Here is a 16,995-nt window from a genome sequence, read left to right on the forward strand (position 1 = left end):
TGGCTGTGTTGGGTTTTCGTTGCTGTGCGGGGGCTTTCTCTAGCTGTGGCGAGCAGGGGCTACTCTTCACCGTGGTGTGCGGGCTTCTCATTGCGGTGGCTTCTCTTGTTGCGGAGCACGGGCTCTAGGCACGCGGGCTTCAGTTGTTGTGGCTCGCGGCCTCTAGAGCGCAGGCTCAGTAGTTGTGGCGCACGGGCTTAGTTGCTCTGCGGTATGTGTGCTCTTCCCGGACCAGGGATCCAACCTGTGTCCCCTGCATTGGCAGGTGGATTCTTAACCACTGTGCTACCAGGGAAGTCCCAGTGGTGAGGGGTTCTTGATCAACTGGACTCAGTAGGCCAAGGACGAGGCTTATTTGCAAAGAGGGTTCAGAGGAGACTGAAGTTTGGTCACGAGGGGCCCTTGTCACCCCCAAGGGTTGTGGCAAATGGTGCAGCAGATGCATCATGGGGAGGCACCACTGCTAAGGTGAGCTCACCATCGGGCATCACACAGTTTCTGAGAGATGTGAACCTCCACGAGGACAAAGGGCAGCAGAGTTAATGGAGCCAGCAGGGCAGACCTGAAGCAAGTAGGATTGGGATCCTGAGAAATGAGACAGGAAGGTACTTCAGAGAGCGCGAGAGGCCTGGGGTTTAAAACGCCGTTAGGAGGACGTCCCTGGTGGCGCCGTGGTTAGGAAGCCGCCTGCCAATGCAGGGGACACAGGTTCGAGCCCTGGTCCAGGAAGATCCCACATGCCGCAGAGCAACCAAGCCCGCAAGCCACAACTACTGAGCCTGCACTCTAGAGCCTGCGAGCCACAACTACTGAGCCCACGTGCCACAACTACTGAAGCCTACGCACCTAGAGCCTGTGCTCTGCAGAAAGAGAAGCCACCTCAATGAGAAGCCCACACACTGCAACAAAGAGTAGCCCCTGCTCACCGCAACTAGAGAAAGCCTGCGCGCAGCAGCGAAGACCCAGGGCAGCCAATAAATAAATAATTAAATAAAGTCGTTAGGAACAAACCAAAGATGTGTCTGTGGATGAGTTGAGTGGAGACTGGAGGTGCCGTGGCAGAGGCAGTGGGCTGGGAGTGGGGCCGAGGGTTCTGCTAGAATGGGGGCAAAGGGACAGAGTCAGGACAGAATCGGGACGCACGGGATAAGCTGAGACGTGGAGGGCAGGTCTGGAAGCCCCTGTAGCCATCTGCAAGGATTCCAGGAGACAGTCAGGGGAAGGTGGGGGTGGGCACTTTTCCAGAGGTAAACTGACTTCACCAAAAGAGACCACCAGGTGCTAAGCAGGACAGATACAAACAGAAACCCCCAAACTGGCTTCTGGACACATCAAAGTGCAATGCGGATCGTTGATGAGACAGAGTGAAAATCCTGAAGGCTTCCAGGTTGGGGGTGTGTGTGGAGGAGGAGGTAGGGGACTTTACTGAAAAAGAACAGGGACCAGATTGACACCTGTCTTCTCACTGCTGGAAACAAGACAGCAAAATCTTCCCAGTTCTGAGGCAACCCCCTGGATAATTCATTATTTATGTGTGAATAAAAAAGACATTTAGGGCTTCCCTGGTGGCGCAGTGGTTGGGAGTCTGCCTGCCGATGCAGGGGACACGGGTTCGTGCCCCGGTCTGGGAAGATGCCACATGCCGCGGAGCGGCTGGGCCCGTGAGCCATGGCCGCTGAGCCTGCGCGTCCGGAGCCTGTGCTCCGCAATAGGAGAGGCCACAGCAGTGAGAGGCCCGCGTACTGCAAAAAACAAACAAAACAAAACAAAACAAAAGACATTTAGGGACTTCCCTGGCCGTCCAGTGCTTACAACGCCACGCTTCCAATGCCGGGGGTACGGGTTCAATCCCTGGTCGAGGAACCAAGATCCCGCATGCTGCGTGATAAGGCCAAAAAAAAAAAAAAAAAAAAAAAAACACATCTAGCTCCCACAGTCCACCACTCTCTGAAAGAATTGCTAGAAGATGTGTTTTAGCAAGAAGAAAGGGGACCCAGGTGCTGCTGGCGATGGTTATTGTTACTGTTAGCTCTCTGCTAAGTGCTGCACGCGGATTACCTAATTTAGTCCTCACAGCAATGCTATGGGTCAGGTGCTGCTATTCACATTTCACAGGGGAGGATGGAGGTGCAAAAATGCTAGCACGCTGTGAACTTCAAGTAGGTATTGACTGTATGAAACATGTTAGCTATCTGAAACTAAAAGTCCATGTGGGGTCAACAGGGAAGGTTGGGGGTGATGTGAGGCGTGGAGAGAAGTAAAATTATGCTATGGGCCTTGTCTTGGTTTGAGGTATCTAGGCTTGGACCACTGCCAGAAAAATGTAAGCCAAAATCTATAGGCCATCAAGAGAGGATTGGAAATAGAACGTAAACATTTCAAAGCCAGTTGAGGGAAACATGGAATAAGAGAAGATTTTTCTCTAAAATAAGGTAAGACAGGGGAAAAACAAATAAAATAGAAAATATAAAGTAAGATTTTATTTTACCTCAAATCACAATAAATGTCAATGGGTTAAACAAGCATGTTAAAAGATAGAGACTCTCAGATGGAATAGAAACAAATAAAAAAGGCTGAAAAAAAGACTATCAAAAGTGCCAAGAAAAGGTAAGTAATCCTAGCAATACTTTCATCATACAAATAAAATGCAGGGCAAAGTATGTAAAAGGGGCTGAGGAGGGTATTTCTAACGGGCAACTAGAAGAGCTCATGAAGAACACATGAGCGCCATCAACTGCAACGTGATGAAACACAGGCAAAGCAACAAGGGGTTTATAAACCCAGCATCCTGGTGGAAGATCTTGCCCCTCCAGCTCTGTGTCCTCCAGATGTGGTGGTGGTGTCTGATGGGGGTGTGCCTTCCAGAGCCTTCCATTTACAATTCTCCCACTTTAAAGAGCTCTCAGGTGTGCCTTGACCCTGTATGAATTTCTTGACTCTCCCACCCGGGCCCCACCCAGCTCTCCTGGATCTTTCTGGACTCCAGTCGGATCAACGGCTTCCTCTGGCCCAGCATGGCCTGTGGCTTGGGCACCTATAGTACCTACACCTCATTAAGTTAGAAGTCTGTCCCCCCATCCTCTGGGGGCCCTGAAGGGGGGATCAGTGCTTGGCTCAGGGCCGTAATGGAGCAGGTGCCCAGGAATGGTCCATGTAGGGGGAGGGAGGGACCCCTAAGTCAATATCATCCTGAGAATAGCTCTGGGTAGTGGCCCTGCCCCTGTACACTCCTGGCCTGGGGTGGGGAGATATTGCCCCAGTTTGCAGATGAAGATGCAAAGGCTGCAGGCCCGGGATGAGGCTGGAGGGAGGCTGGGCTTGCCTTCTCCACGCCACTCTCCTGACCAGAGGCAGTGCACAGGCTCTGCCCTGAGGACGCTGGTGGGAGCTGGCCCCTGTTGTCAGGTCCTGAACGAAGCCACTGCATTTAACTCCGGGGTGACTGCCTTGAACTCCCGCAGTGTTCCTTCAGTCGCCAGTAGCATGAGATACCTGTGGGCCAAAGCGGGACAGACAGATGTGAACGTGGGCAGCGGGCGGTCTGTGTCCTCCCTGAGGGACAGTGGGCTGGCCTGCAGCCTCTCCCTCTGGGTGCACACATCTCACACATGTGTCCAACACATAGCCAGACTTCTTAGGTACAAAAATGCATAACACTGTACACATTACTTTGCAACTGGCTTTTTGTTTTGTTTTTTTAAAAAATTTATTATTTAAAAAAATTTTATTTTTGGCTGCGTTGGGTCTTTGTTGCTGCACGCAGGCTTTCTCTAGCTGCGGCGAGTGGGGGCTACCCTTCGTTGCGGTGCACGGACTTCTCATTGCGGTGGCTTCTCTTGTTGTGGAGCACGGGCTCTAGGTGCGCAGGCTTCGGCAGTTGTGGCACGTGGGTTTCGGCAGTTGTGGCTCATGGGCTCTAGAGCACAGGCTCAGTAGTTGTGGTGCACGGGCTTTGTTGCTCCGCGGCATGTGAGATCTTCCCAGACCAGGGCTTGAACCCATGTCCCCTGCATTGGCAGGCGGACTCTTAACCACTGTGCCACCAGGGAAGCCCCCTGTAATTGGCTTTTTTTTGGCAATTAAAAAAAAAAGTAACTCTGTGACAGTTAATCCTTCAAGCCGAAGCCCACAGCCCTGACTCCTTCTGCCTCATGGTGTGTCGTTTCCCATCACAAGGGGGCCCTGAAATGTGTCCTGCCTCTCCCTGGTTTGCAAACATTCTGCTTGTTTCCGTGTCGGGCCGGCACAGAGCGTTGTAATAAACATTCATGTACATATGTCCTCATAAGAGGAAGAGCCGGGGGCTGGGGCGGGGTGGTGAGAAGACCGCTCAGAGGGTGGCTTCTCAGCTTTGCCCCCGGAGACCAGCATCCGCTTCCAGGCTGGGACACGCCAGCATCCGGCACCGCCCCCCGCCCCCCGCCCCCCCCCCCCCCCCCCCCCCCCGGCAAACCAACACGACTGACCTTTTACTGCTTTGGTATTTGATTGTTTTTTTCACTTTAAGCAAAGTCTTTATTTTAAAGGAAAAACTACATTTTCTCATTTTCTGCCCTTGGCATAAATTTCTTTTTTTTTTTTTTGCGGTACGCGGGCCTCTCACTGTTGTGGCCTCTCCCGTTGCGGAGCACAGGCTCCGGACGCGCAGGCTCAGCGGCCATGGCTCACGGGCCCAGCCGCTCCGCGGCACGTGAGATCCTCCCGGACCGGGTCACGAACCCGTGTCCCCTGCATCGGCAGGTGGACTCTCAACCACTGCACCACCAGGGAAGCCCAAGAGAGTGGTGTTTGATTTTTGTTTTGATTTGCATCTCCTCACTATTAGAGAGCGCGGGCATCTTTTTGTATCCACGCTTACGTTTCCACTTCTGTGAACCCTCTGCTTATGCCTCATCTCTTCGGTTTGTGGGAGGTCTTGGAACAGGTGCGGAATCAAACCGCCTGTTTACATGGGCTGCACGTGTTTTCTGTTGCAATCGGAAAGACAGCTCTGAAAGCTACAGGTCCTGGCGTTTGTCTTTTGACTCAATACTATATATTTAAAATATACGAATGTAATATTTTTCTATTTAATATGTATAGAAAATAGAAAAATATTAAAAATATGAAATAGAAATATTAAATATTAAGTAGAAAAATATTTAAAAAATACTAATATGTTTTATTTTGCCATAGAGGATTTAAAATTTTTATATGGTTGAATCTTTCTGTCTTCTCTTTTCTTGTTGTTGGACGTACCTGTCTTGCTTGGAAGTGTCACCCTCACCTGAAGTTATGCAAATAGAGTCTTACATTTTTTTCCTTTCTCTCTTTGTTTTGGCCATGCGCTATGGCATTGGGATCTTAGTTTCCCCAGCAGGGATTGAGCCCACGCTCCCTGCATTGGAAGCAGGGAGTCTTAACCACCGGACCACCAGGGAAGTCCCCCATTTGTTTTCCTACTAGATGTTTCTTCTTTGTTTTGCGTTTTGGTCCTTTAAAGCATTCTGCGTTTGTTTTCCTATCGGTGTGACGGAAGGGTTAAGTGCGTTCTCCTTCCTGTGTCTGGTCGGCTGTGACAACGTTATTGTGAAGTGAGCCCTCCCCTCTCCCAACCCCAAAGGGACAGAGGCCACTTTTTCCTCTACCAGGTTCCCATGTACTTGAGTTGGTTTCTGGTCCCTCTTGTCCGTTTCCCTGGTTATGTCCTACACAGCACCTGTTTGTCTATAGGCTAGCACAGCCTCATGCGAACCCTAACTTCTGCAGAAAGTTCTGGCAATCACTGCACATTCATTCTTTATAATAAACTTCAAAGTGAAAAATAGGAGTTGGGTGGGAGTGACGATATCTCTGCAGGCTTGTCTGGGAAGGACTGGCCTTCAGCTGCGGAAAGACAGCTCGTCCAGAAGCTTGGTGTTTCCCTCCGAGCCTCCAGCCTTGTTTTCTGTCCTTTAGTGCCGTGGATGGCCTTTCCTCTAGACCACGTGCCCCTCTGGTCCAGTCTTCTCTAGGTCAGGGCTTTCGCAGCTGGTGTCAGCTGGTCACTGGTTCCCGGGATGCTGGGATGAGCCACATGGAGGCCCCGCAGGACCGGGGTGCCTGCTCCCCACCAGCTGCCGCCCCCTCGGCCAGTCTGAGGGAAATTGAAGACGGAGGCCACCTCCTCTGAGGTTTCAACGCCTCCTGGGAGGGGCCCATGTCCAGTGACTGGCCGATTTGGGCGTCCAAAGGCCCAGCCCCTGGCCCTGATTTGGGCCACGTCTGGAGGGCCACCGCCGTGGGGCTGGCTAGTTCTCTGTTGCGTCTGCGTCGCCGAGCAGCTTCTCCAGGCCCAGTCCTGCTGCGCTTGGTCACTCACAGGTGTTTTCCCAGGAGGCCCCTCCCCGGTCCCCCACGCCCTCCTGCCTACAGCCCGGGCGGCTTGGACATCAGACGTTTATTCTCCCGCAGTTCTGCAGGCTGCGAGTCCGAGGTCAAGGCGCGGGCAGGGCTGGCCCTTCTCAGGCTGTGCGGGAGAATTCACTCCATGTCTCTCTCCTAGGCCTGGGGTTGCTGCTGTCGCTGGCCTTTTGGGCTCGTAGAAGCGTCACTCTGACCTCGGCCTCTGTCTTTACAGGTCTCTCCCTGTGTGCGTGTCTGGCTCCAAATGTCCCCTTTTAATAAGGACACAGTCATGGTGGATGAGGGCCACCCTGGTGACCTCATTTGAACTTGACCACCTCTGTAAGGGTCCCGTCTCTAAGTAAGGTCACATGCCGAGGCCCCGGGGGGAGGGTTAGGACCCTGACATATCTTTCTGGGGCTCAATCTCCAGCATGTTGCTTGATGATGCAGCCGTGTCTGCCTTGCCAGAGAACCCTGGAGGGGTCTGCCTTTCCCCCTCCCCCACCCCCCGCGCTGCCCATGGGACAATGACATGTTAAGTCACAGTGTTAGCTGCTGCTGGGGGAAGCGAGCCTGCCCCAGGGGACCCGCAGGACCTAAGAACGTGCCTCTGCACAAGGCAGGCAGCATGTGCGGGGCTGTGCCAGGTGCTGGGCGAGGCGGGGGGAGCAGAGTGTGACGCTGGGTACGGAGGAGTTTGTAGAAAAGGGAGGACACGCCTGGAAAACAGGATTTAGCTCTGGGCAGGGCCCTTGGCAGGGTGCTAACTTGTTCCTTGAAGGTGTCTGTGCCCAGTCCCTGCATCCTGTGAACGGGCGCCCTTCCATGGAAGGACCTGGAGATGGGGACATGATCCCGGGTTATCCAGGTGGCCCCGCAGAGCACCAGAGAGACGGCAGTGTGGGAAGGACTTGACTGCCTTTGCTGGCTTTGAGGACGGAGCTGGGAGGCTGTGGACCAAGGGCTGTGGGGAGCCTCCAGAACCCCAGAAAGGCAAGGAAAGGCTTGAGTGGAAACGCTCCCTGAGGCTGCAACGCCTGCCAGAGGCCCGTGTTCTAAGGGCTCGGCTGCACTGGACCCTCCAGTTACCAGAGCAGCAGGGCCAGGCTGGGAAGGGGCCCCAGCATTGCTGAGAAGCTCAGGGGGGCCTCCGCTGTAGGCCCGGGATGGCAGTGGGGCTGACAGGGTCCCCAGGTAAGACAGACCAGGTGGCAGCACCCGCTTGTCAGAGGCAAGGTTGGCTCAGGTACATAACCGGCAGCAAAGTCACGGTGGGAGCCGGGCATCCCGACGGCCGAGAGCAAGGGAGGCGGATGCGCCCCTCAACGTCCGCGGGGGCCGACTATGTCGTAACTCTACACTCCAGACCATCGTAAAGGGTGAATAGGGGACGTTCCTGAGAGCAGTCCCTCCGCACATGAGATGCCATGACCCCCCGCCTGGTTTCCAGACCTGAGCTGGGTTTCAGCGCCAGCAGCCCCAGCTGGAGGATGGGCAGGGGGCAGAGGGGAGGACCGACCACGCCGAGACTCACGTTTGATGTGCTGCCCCACCCTTCCCGGGGGGTCTCAGCCAGTTATTCACTCAGTGGTGAGGGAGGCAGCCCTACATCTCCGGGACAGGGTCTGAGCTGAGATTAATCTGCAGGGTTGGGGAGACACATTCGTCTTGGCCTTCTTGTTAGAGCAGAGGCCCAGCTAACAAGTGGTGTTTGGGGCTCACAATGAGATCTCAAATGTGTAAAAGGTTGGAAATGGATAAACATTGTTGGGAGAATATACTCTTTGGTCCCTTGGAGGGAGAGGTAATTGAGAGCCTCTGGAAGTGACCCCCACTCCCCCCAAGACAAATCTCAGATCCTGGGAGGGACAACAGAGATGAGAACCACCTTGAAGACCTGAAGGATGCGGGCTGGGGTCCCCAGCTTCCCCATAGAAACCCCCTGAATAAGCCGATGGGCTCTGGAGGATGACAGCGAACTTCCACAAATGAAACCACGTGGAAATCTGAACCACAGCCCCGTCTGGATGTGGCGTCTCTGCCAGAGCAGGGTAAGGTGCCCCCCGGTACGGGGCATCCGGCCACTGATCCGGTGAATATATTCCTTTCCATCCCCACCAGAGACGGTTTGCAGTCACGTGGGAGGAGCAGCGGTGTTCATCACAGTCTTGCCCAGGGATGCGTTAACTCTTGTCTTCTGTCATCACGTAGCCGAAGGGCCTGAGCCGTCTGGGCGAACTGCACACTCTCGCGAGGCCTCTCCGTGGGAAGGAGCAGGCAGCGGCACGTGTGCCGGGGGCCTCGGGAGGACGCCCGAGCTGCGCAGGACTCAGGCGCCCGCCGCATCCGTATCCTTCTAGGGTTCCAGTGCCTCCTGCAAGCTGGAGCACCCCCTGTGAAGCGCAGGACAGAGCACCGCCTCCGGCACCGCCACCACGGAGGAGGAGGGACAAGGCTCAGCGGCCTCTCTGGGTCTGAAGCTCACGTATCCCACACTTGGGGCCCTGCTCTGACTCAGTTACTGAGTCACGTGGAAGACCACCACCTTTGATTGGGTCCCGGAGCAGGAGAGACCCTGTAGAAACTCTAAGCTGGACACAAGTGGCCCCTGTGCTTGGGCTGCACAAATGGGCAGGTCTCGTGCCTGCGGCCTTAGCGGTATTTATGGGGGGAAAGGATGCTATGTGGAGTTTATAAGCCCCGGTAGGCTCATCAGTGTAGACCCTAAGGCTCTGGAGCGAGGGCCCGCCGTCCACACGGGAGAACTGAACACCATTTATGCAACACCTCCTGACTTGCCACTGGCCCTGGTGGAGACAGAGGGCCTAACCGTGGGGCGTCAGCTACCACACAGCCAGGACTGACTAGCATGAGCTGGATTCTGTCTGACCCACTATATCACAAGGTCACGCCCACCCAGCGGCGGTCCACCGGAACGTGGAAACGGGTATATTTCAACCAGGAGCATCACGGTGAAAGTCACAGGTGAGAGGCACCGGCGGGACTCTGTTCCCAACTACCTGGGAACTCACAAGAGGGAGGTTTGTGGGACAAACTATAGCTCCACCTCTGAGTCTGGCCCTGAAGGAGAGGTGAGCGGAAAGCTTCAGGTGAGCAGAGCTTTAGAGAAGTTCGGGATCTATGCATAACACATAGGGCTGGGCTGCTCAGGGTGTCGACTGCAGTGAATGCCGTGGTCAGGGGATCACACCCGCTTCAGGACAGACGGACCTGCTAATGGACCACAACTGTGACTCTCTAGAAATTGCTCTCTGCCATGGGAAGCTGCCTCACCCAAGACAGTTCATCCCTGCCAGGGCCGCATCCCTTGACTCGGTCTCCACGGCTCAGCTCGGGACACGTCTGCCAGCGCTCAGAGCTTCCTGTGGGATAGGCTGAGCCTCCGTGACAGCTGCATCACAGGCCGACGTCCCCCTTCGCCCAGTTCTGCTCCCTTGCTTCTTCACGCCATGCGTTGCTGCATGTAGACTTCAGAGTCTCAGAGTCTGCTTCCCAGGGAACTGACCTAAGATGCTAGTTTAGAGAACAGCTACTGAATTTTGTATGTTTATCTTGTGTGCAATTATCTTACAAAATTCTCTTGTAAATTCTAGTAATTTTTAAAATAGAGTATCTTGAGTGTTCTGGGTATATAATCATATTATCCTCCAATAAATATAATTTTGCCTCTTTGTTTCCATAGATATACTGCTTATTTTATTCTCTTGACTTGTTTCCTTAGGTAGAATTGCCAAACAAATCGCCATAATAGTTGTGACAATGAGAATTCCCATCTTGTTTCTGATTTGAGTGGGTGAGAGTTTCAATGTTTATAGGCAGTTTTAAAAAATCATATTCAGGTACATTTCTTCTTGTTTTACATAGACTTAAAAAAAAGAATGGATATTTAATTGTGTGACTGACTTTTAGGTATCTCTTGACAAAAAACTTTGTGGTTTTCTCCTTTATTTGTTGGTGTAATAAACTATTGATAAATTTCCTAAAGCTAAGCTGTTCTTACATTTTTAATAAATTCTGCTTGTTCACATTTTCTTGTTTTCTTAATACATTGGGTTGTATTCAATACACCAATATTTTCTTTGAAAATTTTTACATCAATATTTGTAAATGAAATTCCTTGTTACTTTCTTTCCTTCACTATTCTAATAGGATTTTAGCATTAGTGTGATGCTGACTTTTACAACATGAATTTTGGAGTTTTCCAGATTTTCTATAGATTGAAATTATTTTAAGGACAAGGGACTTCCATGACTTTTGACGGGTAAGTAGAACTCACCTCTAAAACTGCTGGTGTCTTGTGCCTTTTAAAACGGTAGCTATTTAGGGGGGGCGGAGTCAGGATGGCTGTGTGGGCAGACGCAGAGTTAGCGTCTCCCCACCGCTAGGGCGCCTGCCGGCAGCTGCTGGGGGACCCTGACCCCCAAGGAGACGGAAGGAACCCCAGAGTGAACTGGTAGGACGGACGTAGGGGGACCGAGGAGGGAGGAGAAGTGGAGGCCAGACAGGCTCTGCGCCCCTGAGGTGGGGGAGATCAGGAGAGGCAGGCGGGAGGGGCTCTCCGGGAAGAGGAAGACGGGAGAGGAGTGGAGGGCGATCGCCTGGCCCACTCGGCCGGGGAGCCTGCTGAGCTCCCAGGTGAGCTCCCCTGCCCTCCACAGCCCCTTCCAGGCCGCGTGGGTCCTGGGGGCATAGGAGGGAGGCCGGGGGATCAGGAGAGGCAGGCGGGAGGGGCCCTCCAGGAGGAGCAGGACAGGAGAGGAGGGCGATTGCCCCGCCCACTCGGGCCCAGGAAGCCTGCTGGGCTCCCAGGCGAGGTCCCTGCCCTCTGAGACCAGGGGTGGGGAGCACACCTGGGCCCCTTCTGTTCCTTGAGCCTAAGCCCCACCTCCCACAGCCCCCAGGGCGTTTTCCAGCCCCGTGGGTCCTGAGCATTGGCCCCGCCCACTGCCCAAACCTCGCCCCTGCTTAGGCCCCGCCCTCCACAGCCAAGGCCTTCCCCCCCAGCTCTTTTTTTTTTTTGTCTTTTCCCTCCTCCTCTTGTTTACTATTGTGGTACTGATGTACCTTCCAGTTGTTGAATCATCTATATTTTTCTTTTTACATTCTTTCTAACATATCTGTTACTTTCCTAGTCTAATTTTACTTTTTACTTTGTTATTGTTCTCTCTCTCTTTCTCTCTTTGCCACTCCACACGGCTTGCGGGATCGTGATTCGGGAACCTGGGGTCAGGCGGAAGCTCCTGTGGTGGGAGCTCCAAGTCCGAACCACCGGGCTAACAGAGAACCTCTGACCCCAGGGAATATTCATCGGAGTGAGGTCTCACGGAGTTCCTCATCTCAGCACCAAGACCCAGCTCTATCCAATAGCCTACAAATTCCAGTGTTGGAAGCCTCAGGACAAACAACCAGTAAGACAGGAACACAATCCCACTAAAAAAAAAAAAAAAATGAGAGGGCAAAAAATTTGTCACAGATGAAGGAGCAAGGTAACAACCTACAAGACCAAAGAAATGAAGAGGAAATAAGCAGTCTACCTGAAAAAGAATTCGCAGTAATGATGGTAAAGATGATCCAGAATCTCAGAAATAGAATGGAAGCACGGATTGAGAAAATACAAGGAATGTTTAACAAAGATCTAGAAGAACTAAAGAACAAGCAGAGATGAGCAACACAATAACTGAAATGAAAAATACACTAGAAGGAATCAATAACAGAATAACTGAGGCAGAAGAACGAATAAGTGAGCTGGAAGACAAAATGGTGGAAAGAACTGCCAAGGAGCAGAATAAAGAAAATAGAATGAAAAGAATTGAAGACAGTCTCAGAGACCTCTGGGACAACACTAAACACACCAACATTCAAATCATAGGGGTCCCAGAAGGAGAAGAGAAAAAGAAAGGGTCTGACAAAATATTTGAAGAGATTATAGTTGAAAACTTCCCTAACATGGGGAAGGAAAACTGTACAAAACACAAATACATTGGGGCTAAACAGTGCACTTCTAAATAACCAAGAGATCATTGAAGAAATCAAAGAAGAAATAAAAACATACATAGAAACAAATAACACTGAAAACACGACGACCCAAAACTTATGGGACACAGCAAAAGCAGTTCTAAGAGGGAAGTTTATAGCAATTCAATCTCACCTCAAGAAACAAGAAAAAACTCAAATAAACAATCTAACCCTACACTTAAAACAACTAGAGAAAGAAGAACAAAGAAAACCCAAAGTCAGTAGAAGGAAAGAAATCATAAAGATCAGAGCAGAAATAAATGAAATAGAAATGAAAAAAACAATAGCAAAGATCGATAAGACTAAAAACTGGTTTTGGGCTTCCCTGGTGGCGCAGTGGTTGAGAGTCCGCCTGCTGATGCAGGGGACACGGGTTCGTGCCCCGGTCTGGGAAGATCCCACATGCCGCGGAGTGGCTAGACCCATGAACCATGGCCGCTGAGCCTGCGCATCTGGAGCCTGTGCTCTGCAATGGGAGAGGTCACAACAGTGAGAGGCCCACGTACCGAAAAAAAAAAAAAAAAGCTGGTTCTTTGAGAAGGTAAACAAAACTGATAAACCCTTAGCCAGACTCATCAAGAAAAACAGGGAGAGGATGCAAATCAATAAAATTAGAAATGAAAAAGGAGGAATCACAACTGACACTGCAGGAATACAAAGGATTATAAGAGACTACTACAAACAACTATATGCCAATAAAATGGACCACCTCGAAGAAATGGACAAATTCTTGGAAAGCTACAATTTTCCAAGACTGAACCAGGAAGAATTAGAAAATATAAACAAACTTATCACAAGTGATGAAATTGAAACCGTATTTAAAAATCTTCCAACAAACAAAAGTCCAGGACCAGATGGCTTCACAGGTGAATTCTATCAAACATTTAGAGAAGGGCTAACACTGATCTTTCTCAAGCTCTTCCAAAAAATTGCAGAGGGAGAAACACTCCCAAATTCATTCTAGGAAGCCACCATCACCCTGATACCAAAACCAGAAAAAGATATCACAGAAAAAGAAAATTATAGACCAATATCACTGATGAACATAGATGCAAAAATCTTGAACAAAATACTAGCAAACAGAATCCAATAGCACTTCAAAGGATCACACACCACGATCAAGTGGGATTTATCCCAGGAATGAAAGGATCCTTCAATATATGCAAATCAATCAATGTGATACACCATATTAACAAATTGAAGAATAAGAACCATATGATCATCTCAATAGATGCAGAGAAAGCTTTTGACAAAATTCAACATCCATTTATGATAAAAACTCTCCAGAAACTGGGCATAGAGGGAACCTACCTCAACATAATAAAGGCCATATATGACAAACCCACAGCAAACATCATTCTCAACAGTGAAAAACTGAAAGCATTTCCTCTAAGATCAGGAACAAGACAAGGATGTCCACTCTCACCACTGTTTTTTTTTTTTTTTGTGGTATGTGGGCCTCTCACTGTTGTGGCCTCTCCCGTTGTGGAGCAAGGCTCCGGACACACAGGCCCAGCAGCCGTGGCTCGTGGGCCTAGCCGCTCCGCGGCATGTGGGATCTTCCCGGACCGGGGCATGAACCCGTGTCCCCTGCATTGGCAGGCAGACTCTCAACCACTGCGCCACCAGGGAAGCCCATCACCACTATTATTCAACATAGTTTTGGAAGTCCTAGCCATGGCAATCAGAGAAGAAAAGAAATACAAATTGGAAAAGAAGAAGTAAAACTGTCACTCTTTACAGATGACACGATACTATACATAGAAAATCCTAAAGATGTCACCAGAAAACTACTAGAGCTAATCAATGAATTTGGTAAGGTTGCAGGATACAAAATTAATGCACAGAAATCTCTGGCATTCCTATACACCAACAATTAAAAATCAGAAAGAGAAATTAAGGAAACACTCCCATTTACCATCGCAACAAAAAGAATAAAATACCTAGGAATAAAGCTGCCTAAGGAGGCAAAAGACCTGTACTCAGAAAACTATAAGACACTGATGAAAGAAATCAAAGATGACATAAACAGATGGAGAAATATACCATGATCTCGGATTGGAAGAATCAATATTGTGAAAATGATTATACTACCCAAAACAATCTACAGATTCAATGCAATCCCTATCAAACTACCAATGGCATTCTTCACAGAATTAGAACAAAAAATCTTACAATTCATATGGAAATATGGAAGACGCCAAATAGCCAAAGCAATCTTGAGAAAGAAAAACAGAGTTGGAGGAATCAGGTGCCCCAACTTCAAACTATACCACAAAGCTACAGTAATCAAGACAGTATGGTACTGGCACAGAAACAGAAATATAGGTAAATGGTACAGGATAGAAAGCCCAGAGATAAACCCATGCACATTTGGGCACCTAATTTACGACAAAGGAGGCAAGAACATACAATGGAGAAAAGACAGCCTCTTCAATAAGTGGTGCTGGGAAAACTGGACAGCTACATGTAAAAGAATGAAATTAGAACACTGCCTAACACCATACACAAAAATAAGCTCCAAATGGATTAAAGGTTTAAATGTAAGACCGGCCAGTATAAAACTTTTAGTGGAAAACATAGGAAAAACACTCTTTGACATAAACCACAGCAAGATCTTTTTTGACCTACCTTCTAGAGTAACAGAAATAAAAACAAAAATAAACAAATGGGACTTAAATAAACTTAAAAGTTTTTGCACAGCAAAGGAAACCATAAACAAGACAAAAAGGCAACTCTAAGAATGGGAGAAAATATTTGCAAATGAGACAACAGACAAAACATTAATCTCCAAAATATACAAACAGCTCATGGAGCTCAATATCAAAAAAACAAACAATCCAGTTAAAAAATGGATGGAAGACCTAAATAGACATTTCACCAAGAAAGGCATACAGATGGCCAAGAGGCACATGAAAAGATGCTCAACATCACTAATTATTAGAGAACTACAGTGAGGTATCACCTCACGCCAGTCAGAATGGTCATTATCAAAAAAGCTAGAAACAATAAATGCTGGAAAGGGTGTAGTGAAAAGGGAACCCTGCTGCACTGTTGGTGGGAATGTAAATTGATACAGCCACTATGGAAAACAGTATGGATGTTACTTAAAAAACTAAAAATAGAATTACCATATGACCCAACAGTCCCACTACTGGGCATATACCCTGAGAAAACCATAATTCAAAAATAGACATGTACCACAATGTTCATTGCAGCACTATTTACAATAGCCAGGACATGGAACCAACCTAAATGTCCATCGACAGATGAATGGATAAAGAAGATGCGGCACATATATACAATGGAATATTACTCAGCCATAAAAAGAAACAAAATTGAGGTATTTGTAGTGAGGTGGATGGACAGAGAGTCCGTCATACAGAGCGAAGTAAGTCAGAAAGAGAAAAACAAATACCATATGCTAATGCATATATATGGAATCTAAAAAAAAAAAGATACTGATGAACCTAGTTGCAGGGCAGAACGAAAGATGCAGACATAGAGAAGGGACTTGAGGACACGGGGTGGGGGCGAAGCTGGGGCGAAGTGAGAGTGGCATCGACATATATACGCTACCGAATGTAAAATAGGTGGCTGGTGGGAAGCAGCAGCACAGCACAGGGAGATGGGCTCGGTGCTCTGCGATGACCCAGAGGGGTGGGATAGGGAGGGTGGGAGGGAGGCTCAAGAGGGAGGGGATGTGGGGATATATGTATGCATATGGCTGATTCACTCTGGTGTACAACAGAAACTAACACAGTATTGTGAAGCAATTATAGTCCAATAAAGATCTCTTAAAAAATGGTAGATATTTAATAATCTTTCCAATTTATTCTGCAGTTCTCCCTTTGGGCCACCTGCCTCTCAATTGTCATGGTCTCTTTTGTTTTGGCCTAACCCTTAAAGTGTAAGACCCCCAGATGTGTTCAAATTAGTCCACTGGATAACGATTGGATGGGATTTCAACTCTGGTCCAAGTTGGGGGGGGGCACTGAATTTCCTGAGCAGGTTCCCTTTGGTTGAATCGGGGAACCCAACAGTAGCAGAAACCCCATGTGTATTCTCCAAGGGAAGGGTTGCTGTCCCAGACCCACGGCTGGTCTTCGATGTGTGCTTTAAAGTGACTGCAAAGTGAATGTGCAATGCACGGAAGACAACTTACACGTAGTACCAGCACAGGAAAAGATGCTCAACCCCACGATGACAGGGAAACCCAAGGTCACACCTCAATGAAGACTGATAGAGTTTAAATACAGCGATTTTCTCAGTGTTGGAGAGGGTGTCTGCAGCATGGATAAGAAGGTAAGTTGGTACAAATTTCTGTCAACTCTTAAAGGTGCACACCCCATGACCCAGCAGTTCCCCTCCTAAGAACTTCTCTTTTAGGAAGTACCTGTACAAGTGCACAGGCATGTGTGTACAAGGAAGCTCACTCAACAGTATTTGAACTAGCAAAAATGGAAGACATTAACCAGCTACCCAAAGAGGGATAGTTACGCAAATTGTGGAATCTTCATGATTATGGACTCTTACACAGTTATTAAGAAGAATGAAGTAGATCTCTATGTGTGGGCAGGGAATAAGGTCCAT

The sequence above is a fragment of the Grampus griseus genome, assembly GCF_964374135.1.
Source record: "Grampus griseus genome assembly, chromosome: 2".
In the NCBI taxonomy this organism is placed as follows: Eukaryota; Metazoa; Chordata; class Mammalia; order Artiodactyla; family Delphinidae; genus Grampus; species Grampus griseus.